Source organism: Sinohyriopsis cumingii, chromosome 7 (genome assembly GCF_028554795.1).
Source record: "Sinohyriopsis cumingii isolate HCF-2022 chromosome 7, ASM2855479v2, whole genome shotgun sequence".
Lineage (NCBI taxonomy): Eukaryota > Metazoa > Mollusca > Bivalvia > Unionida > Unionidae > Sinohyriopsis > Sinohyriopsis cumingii.
Window position 1 is genome coordinate 102,651,652 of NC_142967.1, and position 13,789 is coordinate 102,665,440.

Below are 13,789 nucleotides of genomic sequence, written 5' to 3' on the forward strand. Positions count from 1 at the left end.
TACTATTGATGGACACCCAACAGACTTTGCTTAAAACAAGATGCTATTCCATCAATGTTTACTTGGACAACTGAAGGGAAAGCAAGAAAACCACCTGCAGTGAGACAACCAATTGCAGAGAAGGTGGATAACAACATTTTGGAAGAAGTTGAGATTCCATGTGTTGAAATTTACAACGAGTCTCATAGGCCATTGATGAAAACCAATCACCAATGGCATCAGATGAGTAAGTATCAGCTGTTTATCGAGTACATTTGTTGTTCTTTTTGTTACAGACAACTCTACTATCTCTCCCTTTTTAGCAAATGTAAGACATATATATTGCTTATTCAGATGGCATTGTCATCATCAACAGGGAAGGTTAAGGTTTACATTCCCGTTTTGATGTATCCAAACAGGTCTCAGAGCCTTTGTGGGTAAGTTGCACGAGCTACATATCACTGCATACTTTCTCGTATTTACTCTGACAAGACCTGATTTATCTTGGGCTTATTTTGCTTGCTGTTCTCCTCAAGGTGGCACTGACATGTAATCAAATCATAGCTTTGTAACTTTTGTTTTGCACATTTATTTCATAGTGTGTGCATGGTGTATGTGTTTGAGGGAGTGTGTGTGTGTGTATGAGAGAGAGAGAGAGAGAGAGAGAGAGAGAGAGAGAGAGAGAAAGAGCATACAATCAGTGGAAAGCAGCCTCTGTTAAAACTCTTGTATAGTTCTAAATTATAGTGAAGCTGGTAACTTTGCCAGTTATATTTTTTGTCTCCATTATAGTTACAAATGTTGATGAAAAGCTACATTATTATTTTATCTTCTTCAGATCTTGTGAGCTGCATATAGCATGCAAAAGTAAAATTACAGATATCGAGGAGAGACTGAGGAAAGCAGAAACAGAATTGGAAGAGAAGGAAAGGCAACTGCAAGATTTGAATAAAAACATAAACATGCAGAAGTCTGGATTGAACAGATTTACAGATGACGATGAAATGATATAATTTTACACTGGTTTTCCCACATATGAGGGTTTTATAGCCTTCTGCAATAGCATCAAACCTACTGCAGTTAGAATGAAGAGCTTATAATACAGTACCGGAAATGACATCAACATCAGGGGACGGCAACATGCAATGGACCCAGTGGATGAACTTTTCATGTTTTTGTGTAGATTGAGATGTGGATTTCCGATTGAAGATATGTCTGTTCAATTTAGTATTCACAGGTCTTCTGTAAGTCTGAAAATAATCATGTGGACTTATTATTTGCATTTCTTACTGGGAAGTATAAATATTTGGCCAGGTCGTGAGCAGGTTCAAGCAAATATGCCTCTTGAGTTTCAACTGTCCTACACAGGAACCAGAATTATTATTGACTGCACATAAATATTTACAGAAAGACCATCATCTCTAGTGCTTGCATCAAAGACTTTTTCAAACTACAAAACTCACAACACCTGGAAAAGTTTGTGTCTACCTTGTACTCGGGATGCATGAGTGATGTGGAGATCACAAAGCTGTCGGGGCTAAAAGATTTATTAGAACCAGGGGACCAAATTATGGCAGATAAAGTAAGGTACTGGTGTTTCCATTGAAGCACCACACTTTCTGTGTAGTGATGGGAAGTTCACAGCTTCCCAGGTGGAGGACAATCAAAAAATTGCAAGCCTGAGGATACATGTGGAAATACACATTAAGAGGGTTAAAGAATACAAGTTACTACAGTCTGTGGTGCCTTTGACAATATCTGGGTCAATAAATCAGTTGTGAACAGTAGCAAATGTACTTTGTTCAAACGACCACTAATTAAACGAAATAAATAACAGTTTGTGACATGGAAGTATCATGTAGAACTTGTGAATGAAAACAAAGATACTGAGACATCATGAAAATACCACATATGGTTAATTTTATTGACATTTCAATAGTTTATTTTTAGACCTTAAAATCATGTCACATTTCATTGGCATCTTGTCATGCAAATACCTTTTAATGTGTGAATCTATTTCATGGTATTAACATTTCAGTTATATACAAGTTTGTTTTAAAACCATTTGTAAAATCGTGCCATATTTCAATGACGTCTTGATTTTCATGCAAATACCTTTGGTAAGATGTGTGTGTGTCGATATATATATATATATATATATATATACGATTACTAAAAGAGTTTATGTAAAAATGATACACAATTCTATAATGCATCTATGGGTGACAGTTCCGGCCTGTATACATGTATAGTAAGTAAAACCAACTAAGCTGAATTTAAAATTGACAATTTATGTAAGCAGATTTTAAAAGCAGTGAGACAAAGTCCACATAGGCAAATGATTTGTAGCTATTTTGCTTACAACTAAATACATAGCTTGGAGTTGTCAGAATGATTTAGTACTGAAAAGGCATAGATAATTCATTTTAATACATCTTACAAAATATTCATATGCATATATACAAACAGGAGAACTTACTAATTGAGGCAGAATCTATAATAGAAGAGATTAAGCTTGTCCTTGACAGCTTGCCAAAATTCCCTGCCAAACAGAATAGTCTCAACATGAAAGTCATTTTCCAACCACACACAATAATCACACCATTCCAGTCCTGTAACTACCAAGTGCATTGGAACCTTGTAGTAGTTTTTGTGGTTTGTCTTCAATGTCAAGGCATCATTAGATACCGCAAGGTACTTCAGAGATAGTACAGTGTCTGCAACTGGACATTTGATTTTCAACAAACCATAAGGGGGGTCCTGTTGGGGTTGTAGACTTTACGATCAGGAGTTGCAGCTAGCCAATGACAAAATGGGCTCACAATTATACTACTTGGGTACAGATTGACATTGTCATTCATTATCTAGAAGAAAAAATATTTTTTTTTATTTAAAAAACAAAAACAAAATCATACATCACAACAATGTAAAATGTGGTCTTGTTTCTTCTTTAAATAAAATGTGTCATTTATGCAATACAAATTAGTTTCCTTGATTTCTTAAGCACGTTTTACAAATTTTGTTGCTGAAATTTCTTTTAAGAAGGATCAAAATCTGATAAGTTCTCTTTCCTTTTCTTTACAGCATACTCATTTTGTTTTCCAAAAATCAATCCTAATTTAGGAAAATGCACAGCCCTGGCAAGTTTATTTGAAGAAATATGATATGGCCAAATTGTGTCGTAGACAGTATTTATGCAAGATCTGAATTTCAAGAATATTTTAAGTGTTGAAATATTAAAAATATATGTGCATGTTGAATATGATTTTAATATTTTAAAACTGCAACTTGAATGCATTCATATTGCTTTGGAGCCCTAGTGCAAAGTCTGTTATGCAGTACGTGAATTTTAATTGTGATTAAAGTGGCAGTTTACCTTGCTATATTCTTTTGCTGCTAACCCCTCTGATTCCAAGCCATGCTTCATAGCAGCAGTGGTCACATGTCTGGTGATTCTTAAATGTTCGGCTAACTTCTCATAATCTGCACATGAAATATTTGTATGAGAGAGAAATGTTTTGAACATAGGCAACTTAATTTGCAGTTATGTACCTACATTGGGCATCAACTTACGTGTGAAGTTGTACGAAGCTCCACATCATGACCGCATGTGCAAAACATTGAAGTCATTTTTTATTTGTTGAAAAGTAAGCCCAATGTAATGTATAATAATCTGTAGATTTCACACTGGTGATGTTAACAAAATGTGTTGATGTTTTGGTATACTTCATTTTTTTCACGAACATTAATTTCAGTGGTCAGCAGTTTTGTAACTGCATGTATTAGGACACTTAAACTATGACCATAATTTTATGAATAAAACAATGAAAAACTAAGCTTCACTTTTTCTGCGTTTTGCAATCTCTCCAGCATTTGATGATGTTGTCCTGTCCGTTCCGATACTGTGCCATCTGGGGTCTCTGGCTGCAACCTGGTGTTTTTCTCATTTTCCCAGCTCTCTGTCTCACTTACTGTCAAAGTGTCAAACTGTACTGATTGAATCTCAGTCAACACTGTCACAACATTACATGTCATCACATTATTACTGGGTAATTCTATGAATGTGACAATGCCCATTAGGTTCATTATATAGTCAAACTGCTTCCCTTTACAAATGTCCCATAAGGTAACCACTGAACACAGTGGGAAAAAGCATGCTAAAATCCTTAAGTTTTTCTGCGAGCTCACTTGCATTAAACTGGGCATCATCTGGAATAGGGTTGTACAAAGTATATTTAATACCCTTTGTAGCGCGGTGGGGATTGCTAAGGTCATAGCCCTGGACAACGTGATCATCCACTTTTGATCCTTTCAATTTCTCTCCCCTAGGTTGATGCCAGGTCTGAGGTAATGATGTTTTAGCCGTTTCAGCTGGAATTAACCTCATTTTCCTGCTTTTATAGTAAGCCAGCTGGTACAGAAGAGCTGTTACATGTTTTCTGCAGAAATGACAACCTATAATATAAAAAAAATATAAACACTTAATTTGTAATTGTACAATAAGGATGCCCATACTGCTGATTTTTCATATTTGAATAGGATAATGGAAACATTAAAAATCATAACAGTTGAAACTTTTATGAAATAAATCTAAATGATTATTGAAATATGCATACAAATATAACTTTATTATAAATAAATTTTATTTCTCTGTCACGGGCTTTTTATGTAGTCTTGATCACAAACTGTTACATGCAGCACAAGCCTAAACTAATATCTGACAAGTGATGCCTGGTTCAGAAATAAAGCTCATTAGATTCAGGAATGAAACCTAAAATAAAATGACAGGTTTACCTCAACAACATGTGGTGACTCTTTCTTCTTTTGTGATCTAATACACCGTCCCTTGACAAGGCATTCATTTCCATCTCTAGGAACTGACAATTAAAGACACAATCAGTTTAATAAACAGATTAACATAATATCCCATACATAAAATGACAAAAGTTTATATTGTTTAGACACGAATCTTCCCCATTATGTTTACTTTATCTAATGTGTGCAGTTACATACTGGGTGTTAAAATTCATCCGTCTACCAACACCACAAAACTAATATTTATTATAATCAATAAAGAAGTTCACATAAATAAGGGACCAATTTGTATGTTTGGGGGCAGCGTGTTTTGATATATATATATATATATATATATATATATATATATATATATATATATATATATATATATATATATATATGTATGTATGAATGAAAAAATAATCCTGCTGTTTTGTGGGTAAATATAAAAATGCCAGGCTGTGTACTTTTGATACAAATTAAAATGTAAGCATACCGACATATACCCAAAACTATTTAAAGCGCACCACAAAGTCTCTACTGGTGGTGGGGCGTGGTTGGTTAAAAGGGCAGTTTGTGTCACTATGCTCGTTTTGTAAATGTTTTATTCTGCCCGCGTGTTTTGACCATATTATTGATTGATCATAGCTGTACATTTAAACCATACCTAATCAGAAACAAAATTCATGCTTTAAATAGTTTAATTTCTATATCGTTAACTTGTATTTTGTGTGCTGTACAGAAAAAGGACAATCAAGATAGGACGTAAATCAACTTACGTTTAAGAGAATGGACATATCCCTCACTGTAATACTTGAATCCTTGTGTCATCTGTTCATTCCCTGAACTGCTGGAGACACCCGTGATGAAATTCTCAACGAATGTGAAAGAAATATCTGGCAAACAGCTTAGATCGTTACTCGATGTACAGTAGGACGCCATATTATTTTCTCAATCTGCCTATCTTAACCTCGTTTCCACGATACAGTAATATTCATGAGGATCTTATTAAGAATGGTCTATTGCTGTGGAAATTTTAAATGAGGCACAAATATATTCATTCTCCACCAAATGGGTGGTACTATTTTGAGTTGTCTCCCTTTGACCGTTGTTCGAGAGAATCCCTTTGCACTGCATCCTTTAGATTCTTAAAAACGTTTGCAAAGAACCTATCTACCTATATACCTACCAACCTGCCTGCCTGCCTGCCTGAATCCGTCTTTCCGTCCATCCATCCATCCGTCCATCCATCCTTTGTGATGACACGCGAATTCATTTAAAGATATTAGTCAAATGCATATAATTCCAATATATACTTGATATTTTCATTTTTGGCTTGTTATTCTTAATTGTTCTTTGTATGTCTTCCTCTCGAATGAATTTCCTTGCTATCGGGACGATACTATCTTATACATATGTATGTTCTACTCAATTGTTTCCATTGTTAGGATCTTTAATCCATATCCTTGTTTACCTTGATGAATAGATGCATACAAAAATACACGTATGCATACATACATACATACATATATTACATATATACATACCTAAATACATCCATCCATCCATCTATACATACATACTTACATACAATATACATACACACATACACATACAAGTCCATCCATCCATCCATCCATCCATCCATCCATACATACATGCATGCATTCAAGCATTAACGCCTATACGTATCTTCACATCCTTGTCTGCTCTCTATATATTTCCGCAAATTAAAGCTTCATTCTTTAAAATACGTTGCTAGTTTATAATGACTTTATATGCAGTCAGGTAGCTCAGTGAAACATCAGTCTAAATCGCTTAATGCTTTTGTAAAAAAAGGCTTTATTTTTAAGATGATTCATATTCTAGCAATCCTCGTGATGTTCATAGCAGATATCATAATAATTAAATTAATGTAGGAAATGTAATCTTACCACCGACGACCAATGCCAATAGTTGTACTTTTGCAACTGTGTTTATATGTTTAGTTTGTTGTTTGTTCATTACTGTCAGGTTAGTGTGTCATTAAGGCTCTTGTGAAAAAATGACATTAACTGAAGAAAATAAAGATGTCTCCATGCGTGCATACATACATACAAACATACATACATACATACATACATACTTACATACATTCTATTTTTCTGATTGTTTCCTTCATTTCCTCATATTTCTAAGCTATTAAAACAATTGGAAATTGTATGTGTCAATATTAGCTCATGGGAAATAACCACCCAACCCCAAATCAACAACACTGTTATAGACCAGTATGTGTAGTCAAGAAACCTAGTTGCATTTGAAAATCTAAATAATGAAATTATTTACAAAAGTGTGTGCATTTGTACTATATAATACCCTTTCCGTTTGTTCTTCCACAGAACATGAGCATTTCATTCTAGAATTACGTCGCTGTAAATTCTAGATTAAGGTAAATGAAACATGTATATCTATATTTATTTAATTTTTAACTGTCGGTAATTATTGTAACTTTATTGTGCTTGTTTTATCTTTTAGCTGGGCTAAAAGAGAATTAAATACACCAAGAACAGATTAAATGAGACACGAAAAAATAAAAATAAAACAAATATGACTAACAGTACGTCACGTATAATTTTGTATTTATTTTGACATGCGATATAACGCGTATCGCTGACAACCCATGTCATCCCGATTTAACAAAACTTTCCTAATTTAGCAGGATGTAGAACAAATGTAGGTCTTTTAAAGCGTGGGTACTTGTGTGCATATGTTTTGTTATAGCGCTGTATATTGTTTTTCTTTTAAAGAAAATACTGTTTTACATTTAAATAGAAGTGTCCTCTAAATGTTGTATGTGCTGTTCGCCAAAATGAAAGCGCTGATACGTTTTAGCAAGATGTTATGCAACTCCTAGTTCCTTCTTAGTGATTGAGACTTCAGACCTTGGGGAATGATTTGGAACGGTTTGGTCTGTACTTATCGGACAATAAAAGTTGACATCTCCCTGTAAGGGGGTGGAGAAAATTGGCATTACTAGGAAATGAGGGTACTATGACAGGAAGGGGATGTTGAACTAATAGAAGCATGAAATTGTGCCATCATCGAACATTGTATGGTACACACAATTATAACTAATTGTACATGCCTTTTCCTATTAAATATATCCTTTAAAAGTCTTCATTTATTTCACTTGGTGGCCCAGTGTACAGTATACTTCAATAATTTCTTTAATTCATTTTAGTGCTACGTTATGTTCATTGAAGGAACAGATGTTCCATGTGTTTTGAGATTAAATTTTATTAAGTTTTAGCTATTGCCAGCGCTATACCGGTAGTTATCAATGTTGAAGATAAGAATGAAAAATCAGAATAGTAAAAACAAATTAAAAAATAGAATAAATCAGTTTAAAAGAAGTCTGAACATAAAGATGCAAAAGACAAAAAACAAATTTGCGATGCCACCTCGAGAGTAGTGAATGGGGTGAGATTAGCGACAATGGGAATTAGCATTACAGACCCCACCTGGGTAAGATTAGCGACAATGGAAATTTAACATTAACCACCCTGGGTAAGATTAGCGACAATGGAAATTTAACATGGGCAAAAAACAATGGGTAAGATTAGCGACAATGGGAATTAACATGGGGAATATATTTTCGGCCTGTCTAGCGACAAGGGGGAATTAACATGGGGAATAGAGTTTGGGCTTGTCTAGGGACAAGGGGAATTGAACATGGGAATAGAGTTTGGGCTTGTCTAGGGACAAGGGAATTGAACATGGGGAATAGAGTTTGGGTCTGTCTAGGGACAAGGGGAATTGAACAGGGGAATAGATCGTGGGACTGTCTAGGGACAAGGGGAAATTGAACATGGGAATAAATCGTGGGACTGTCTAGCGTCAAGGGGAATTTAACATATAGAAATTGAACATGGTGGGTCTGTATAGCGTCAAGGGGAATTGAACATGGTGGGATTGTCTAGGGACAATGATGGTAGAGGGTCAAACACAACAGAGACAGAGACATACATACACTAGCACAAGCGTGAGATTTATATATAAAGCATTACCAAGACCTGAAATCTTGCTGGGGTGTTCAAAAATTTGCATAATTGTAATGATGCCATAAATAGCTATAATCAAGGAAATGCTCAACGACAAAATGGAAATGACTAAAAGTAACGCTAAAATGACGAAATTGTCCCAGAATTTAAAGGAAAATAAACATATCCCCGAAAATTAAGTTACAATGGTTTAGACTAAAATGGATAAAATTAGTAACTACTTACAATATCAACTTGTGTGACGATCGTGGATAAACAACCATGTATCTATTTATAGCTATAATCAGCTAAAATTCATATAAAATCCCACTATCTATTTATACTACAACTTGTGGGTTATTCCTTTGGAAAATCCCACTATTTTTTTATAGCCTCAGCTTGAGTGACGTTCCTGTTTATGAACTCTAGTACATATGTATAGCTACAACCTATGGAAATCCCCAAGTCCATATTTATAGTCTCGAAATTTCCAGCGTCAGTGACGTCACTGTACTGAACACTAGGGGATAAATGTCAACAGTGTTGCAAGTGGCTGACCTGAATACACACTACTGCAGGTAAGTAGGTAGAGTGTATCTGATAGGGATAAAGTGAGTTTTATAGGGACAAACAGAGACCAATACACACACACCCACACACACAACGTACGCGTGCAGACATACGCACACACACACACACACACACACACACACACACACACACACACACACACACACACACACACACACACACACAGAGGGAAGAGGAAAAACAAACCCCAAACATACTATCAACACAGAAGGGAGATAATACAAACCCCAAATAAACTATCCACACAAACGTACGCGAACACATACAAACCCCAAATATACTATCAACACAGAAGGGAGATAATACAAACCCCAAACAAACTATCCACACAAACGTACGCGAACGCATACAAACCCCAAATATACTATCCACACAACGTCGCTAACGCATACAAACCCCAAATATGCTATCCACACTCGGGAGGAAGAAGAAAAAAACAACCAAATATACGATCTACACAACGTACGTGAACACACACACATACACACACACACTCACACACACACACACAGAGGGAAGAGGAAAAAACAAACCCCAAATATACTATCAACACAGAAGGGAGATAATACAAACCCCAAATAAACTATCCACACAAACGTAAGCAAACGCATACAAACCCCAAATATACTATCCACACAACGTCGCTAACGCATACAAACCCCAAATATGCTATCCACACTCGGGAGGAAGAAGAAAAAGACAACCAAATATACGATCTACAAGACGTACACGAACACACACACACATACACACACACACACACACACACACACACACACACACACACACACACACACACACACACACAGGGAAGAGGAAAAAACAAACCCCAAATATACTATCAACACAGAAGGGAGATAATACAAACCCCAAGTAAACTAATCACACAAACGTACGCGAACGCATACAAACCCCAAATATACTATCAACACAGAAGGGAGATAATACAAACCCCAAATAAACTATGCACACAAACGTACGCGAACACATACAAACCCCAAATATACTATCCACACAACGTCGCTAACGCATACAAACCCCAAATATGCTATCCACACTCGGGAGGAGGAAGAAAAAAACAACCAAATATACGATCTACACAACGTACGCGAACACACACACACACACACACACACACACACACACACACAGAGGGAAGAGGAAAAAACAAACCCCAAATATACTATCAACACAGAAGGGAGATAATACAAACCCCAAATAAACTATCCACACAAACGTACGCGAACGCATACAAACCTTAAATATACTATCAACACAGAAGGGAGATAATACAAACCCCAAATAAACTATCCACACAAACGTACGCGAACGCATACAAACCCCAAATATACTATCCACACAACGTCGCCAACGCATACAAACCGCATATATACTATCCACCCTAGGGAGGAAGAAGAAAAAAACAACCAAATATGCGATCTACACAACGTACGCGAACACACACACACACACACACACACGCACACCACAGAGGGAAGAAGAAGAACACCATTATACTATCCACACGCAGTGAAGAAATAATCCTTTATATATATACTATCAACAGAGAGTGAAGAAAATAACCCATTATATTCCATCAACACAGAGTGAAGAAGAAAAAGTTTTTTGAAAGCACCTAAGTCCTCACCTGCAATGACCAACTCTGCCAAACACCTACACCCCACCCCCCACTCCCAACACTACAAAACCCATTTAACCCGTTATTTTATGGCATCAGTGTGTGATTTAGGAAACATCAAGACACACAATGATGGATGAATAGACTGAATATTGTTTACCGACTTGCATGCCTAAAGAGCAAGCGTGAAGGAAAACATCCTTCCATTTCAATTCTAACTAAAACATGATCCAGAGGGATAGAGAGAGGTGAAAGAGCACAATTTCATAAAGTGTGAGTAAAAACAAAACACGCCATCCTTATTATACAATGTCAAGACCAAGAGACACTTACGTTTTCTTTCTGGTCTATTCTCTTTCAGAAGGTAGTATGAAATTTCACATCAGGGCCAACGCATCGGCTCACATTGTCAATTTTTCCATTTCCATGTCTTACTGGCACAAGTTCTTCATCATCTTCAATTTCTTCTTCTTCTGAATCCCTCTTCTCTGTTTCGTCTTGTTTTTGTTTCTTCTCTTTTCTCGTAGGGCACTCTGAATTCCAGTGTCCTTTCTCCTGACAACGATATTAGGAATCTTGACTTTTGTCTCTCTTTCTTAGACGAAGCAGGTATTCTGGAGACAAATACCCTTTTACCTTTGCAGATATAGCAAACTTCATTAGCACTTACACACTTTCGTATGACTCTCATCAAATCAACGACCAAAAGAGTAAGTTTTGTTGCCACTTTCGGATGTGAATTATGCTTTCGTATGACTTTTAGCAAATATTTGACCAGCAGGTCGATCTGTGCTGACTCTTCCATCTTCTTGATCGTTTGAGAGCGGAATGAATACTCTGACGCTAAGACACTCTCCTTATATACAGGGACCTGCTGCGTATGAAACCTAGTCAAATGTAATTTTGCAATAAGATGAAACTATTTCATTGAGGAAGTAAAAAGCAATGATGTACCATATCGCCTCACACAAAACCTGAAGTGTTAGTTCAAATCCGTGTCAGCGATTTCGAAGACGACATAACTGAGCTTTAATCAATGCTCTCCAATTATGCCACAAAACCACGAGTCCTGATTCACGCCAAAAGAAATTTCATTCGGTCCATAAAAAATAGTATCACATCTGAGAAACGCAAAAACGAACTTCCAGAAAACAGAGAATGACGGCTTACACCTGCAACGTAAATGTATGAGTTCAAGTAGTGCGTAAAACTTAGTCAAATTAAATTTTTATAGTCAAGACGAAACGATCTCTTTTCGAACAAGAAAGCAGACACCAAGCGACAATGGCGATCCGTGTCACACAACACTTTTCAAAATGTATATTATCAGAGGTTTGTTCTACACGGTTAAATTAAATGTTGGTGTATTTTGCAATAAGACGGACACAATTTCCATGGGATCGCCCATGGTACGATTGTTCGTGCATTAGTTTAATTTTTAAAAATATTTTTTTATATAAATCGCCTATAGGATAGACCCAGTAAAGCATGGCCATTCTCGTCACTGTCTGAATAGCTACTCAAGTCAATTCGAAGCGAACGCGGTAAGAAAATTAGTATAGCCAATGAAATGGCTTACAACGGGTGATGCATTGTTTTGTTCTAGGACTGTGTGGCATAATAATCAGTATGTTCTTGCGTTGTTACCATTACAGTGCAGACAGACTGAAATGTGAACTTACAAGCCCTCTTTGTGTGTGTTGTACCATTTCCTCTTATCACATCAAAATACTGAGCGTCACAGTATTGGTTCGCGTTTTCAAGCTGACCATTTGTTTATATCTCACTTAAACATTTCGACATAAACACTCACATCGGTAGAGTCAGAACAGTCGTGTTTCAGTATTGAGGGGCATGTTATCTTTTTTTTTTCAAACTAATAAATTTGGGGTTTGTATGAAGTAAAGAACCGAAAGTACAGTGAAACTCGAGGATGATGACCCAATCTGTTTGTCTACTGATGCGTGTATTTACTTAAGAAGAAATATGACCTCTAAAACACAAAGAGATACGGCAAGCATGATTAGATTAAACACAACGATGTTTTCCTTCACGCCCGTGTAATTTAGAGTTTCAATCGTCTTTGAAGACAAACTTGGTCTCCTTTTGTAGGGCTTGAAATAATAAAAAAAAACTGAAAAATCTTAAGCACTTTGCTATAGATAATTTCATCAACAGACTAAACAACATAAATACCGTTACAACAATAGAAAGCCTTAAATCTTCTATCAAAAAGAAATGCATGAGAAAAATTAAAGATTAACGATAACTAACCAATGAAACCGAATTTAACAAAGGCAATGACATGTGAAGAAATGCCTCTCACTTTGGAAAGGTAGGCGAATGTACTCTGTCATGCACCATCAACTTGAAAAAAATTATAAACAGAGAGAAACCTGAATTCAAAATTGAGTTGTTTCTTTTTCTTCAAAATTATTTCGTTTCTTTTTTCTTTTTTTTTTGGAACAAATCTAAACACTAATATAGAGTGGAAAAGGGAAAATGCACATACAAGCTTTGATATTTCTGAAAAAATGAGAGGATATTCCTAATGTTCATAACCACCTATATATGCTTGGACTTGTCTGTGACTTATCCACAAAACAAGATGTACATATTTCTGGTCAAGCTGCAAGTGTGTGCGTGTTTTTGAAAATGGTAAAAATGGGATATACAATTTTCTCGTGACACTTATAAAGTGAAGAGTCTGTGCAAGTGTCAAAAGCCAAAGTCATATAAGTTTTGTATTTTGTACGGCTTGTAA

At 36.0% G+C, this 13,789-nt stretch overlaps 1 long non-coding RNA gene and 2 pseudogenes across 5 annotated transcripts in view; 1 reads left to right on the plus strand and 2 right to left on the minus strand.

Moving 5' to 3' along the window:
- The window catches only part of LOC149795836 (uncharacterized), a 735,181-nt gene that overhangs the window by 421,131 nt on the left and 300,261 nt on the right, over nt 1-13,789 (plus strand). The gene's annotated exons all lie outside the window — the stretch shown is intronic.
- On the minus strand, nt 841-3,522 carry LOC149795840 (uncharacterized; annotated as a pseudogene).
- On the minus strand, nt 3,812-5,718 carry LOC149795841 (uncharacterized; annotated as a pseudogene).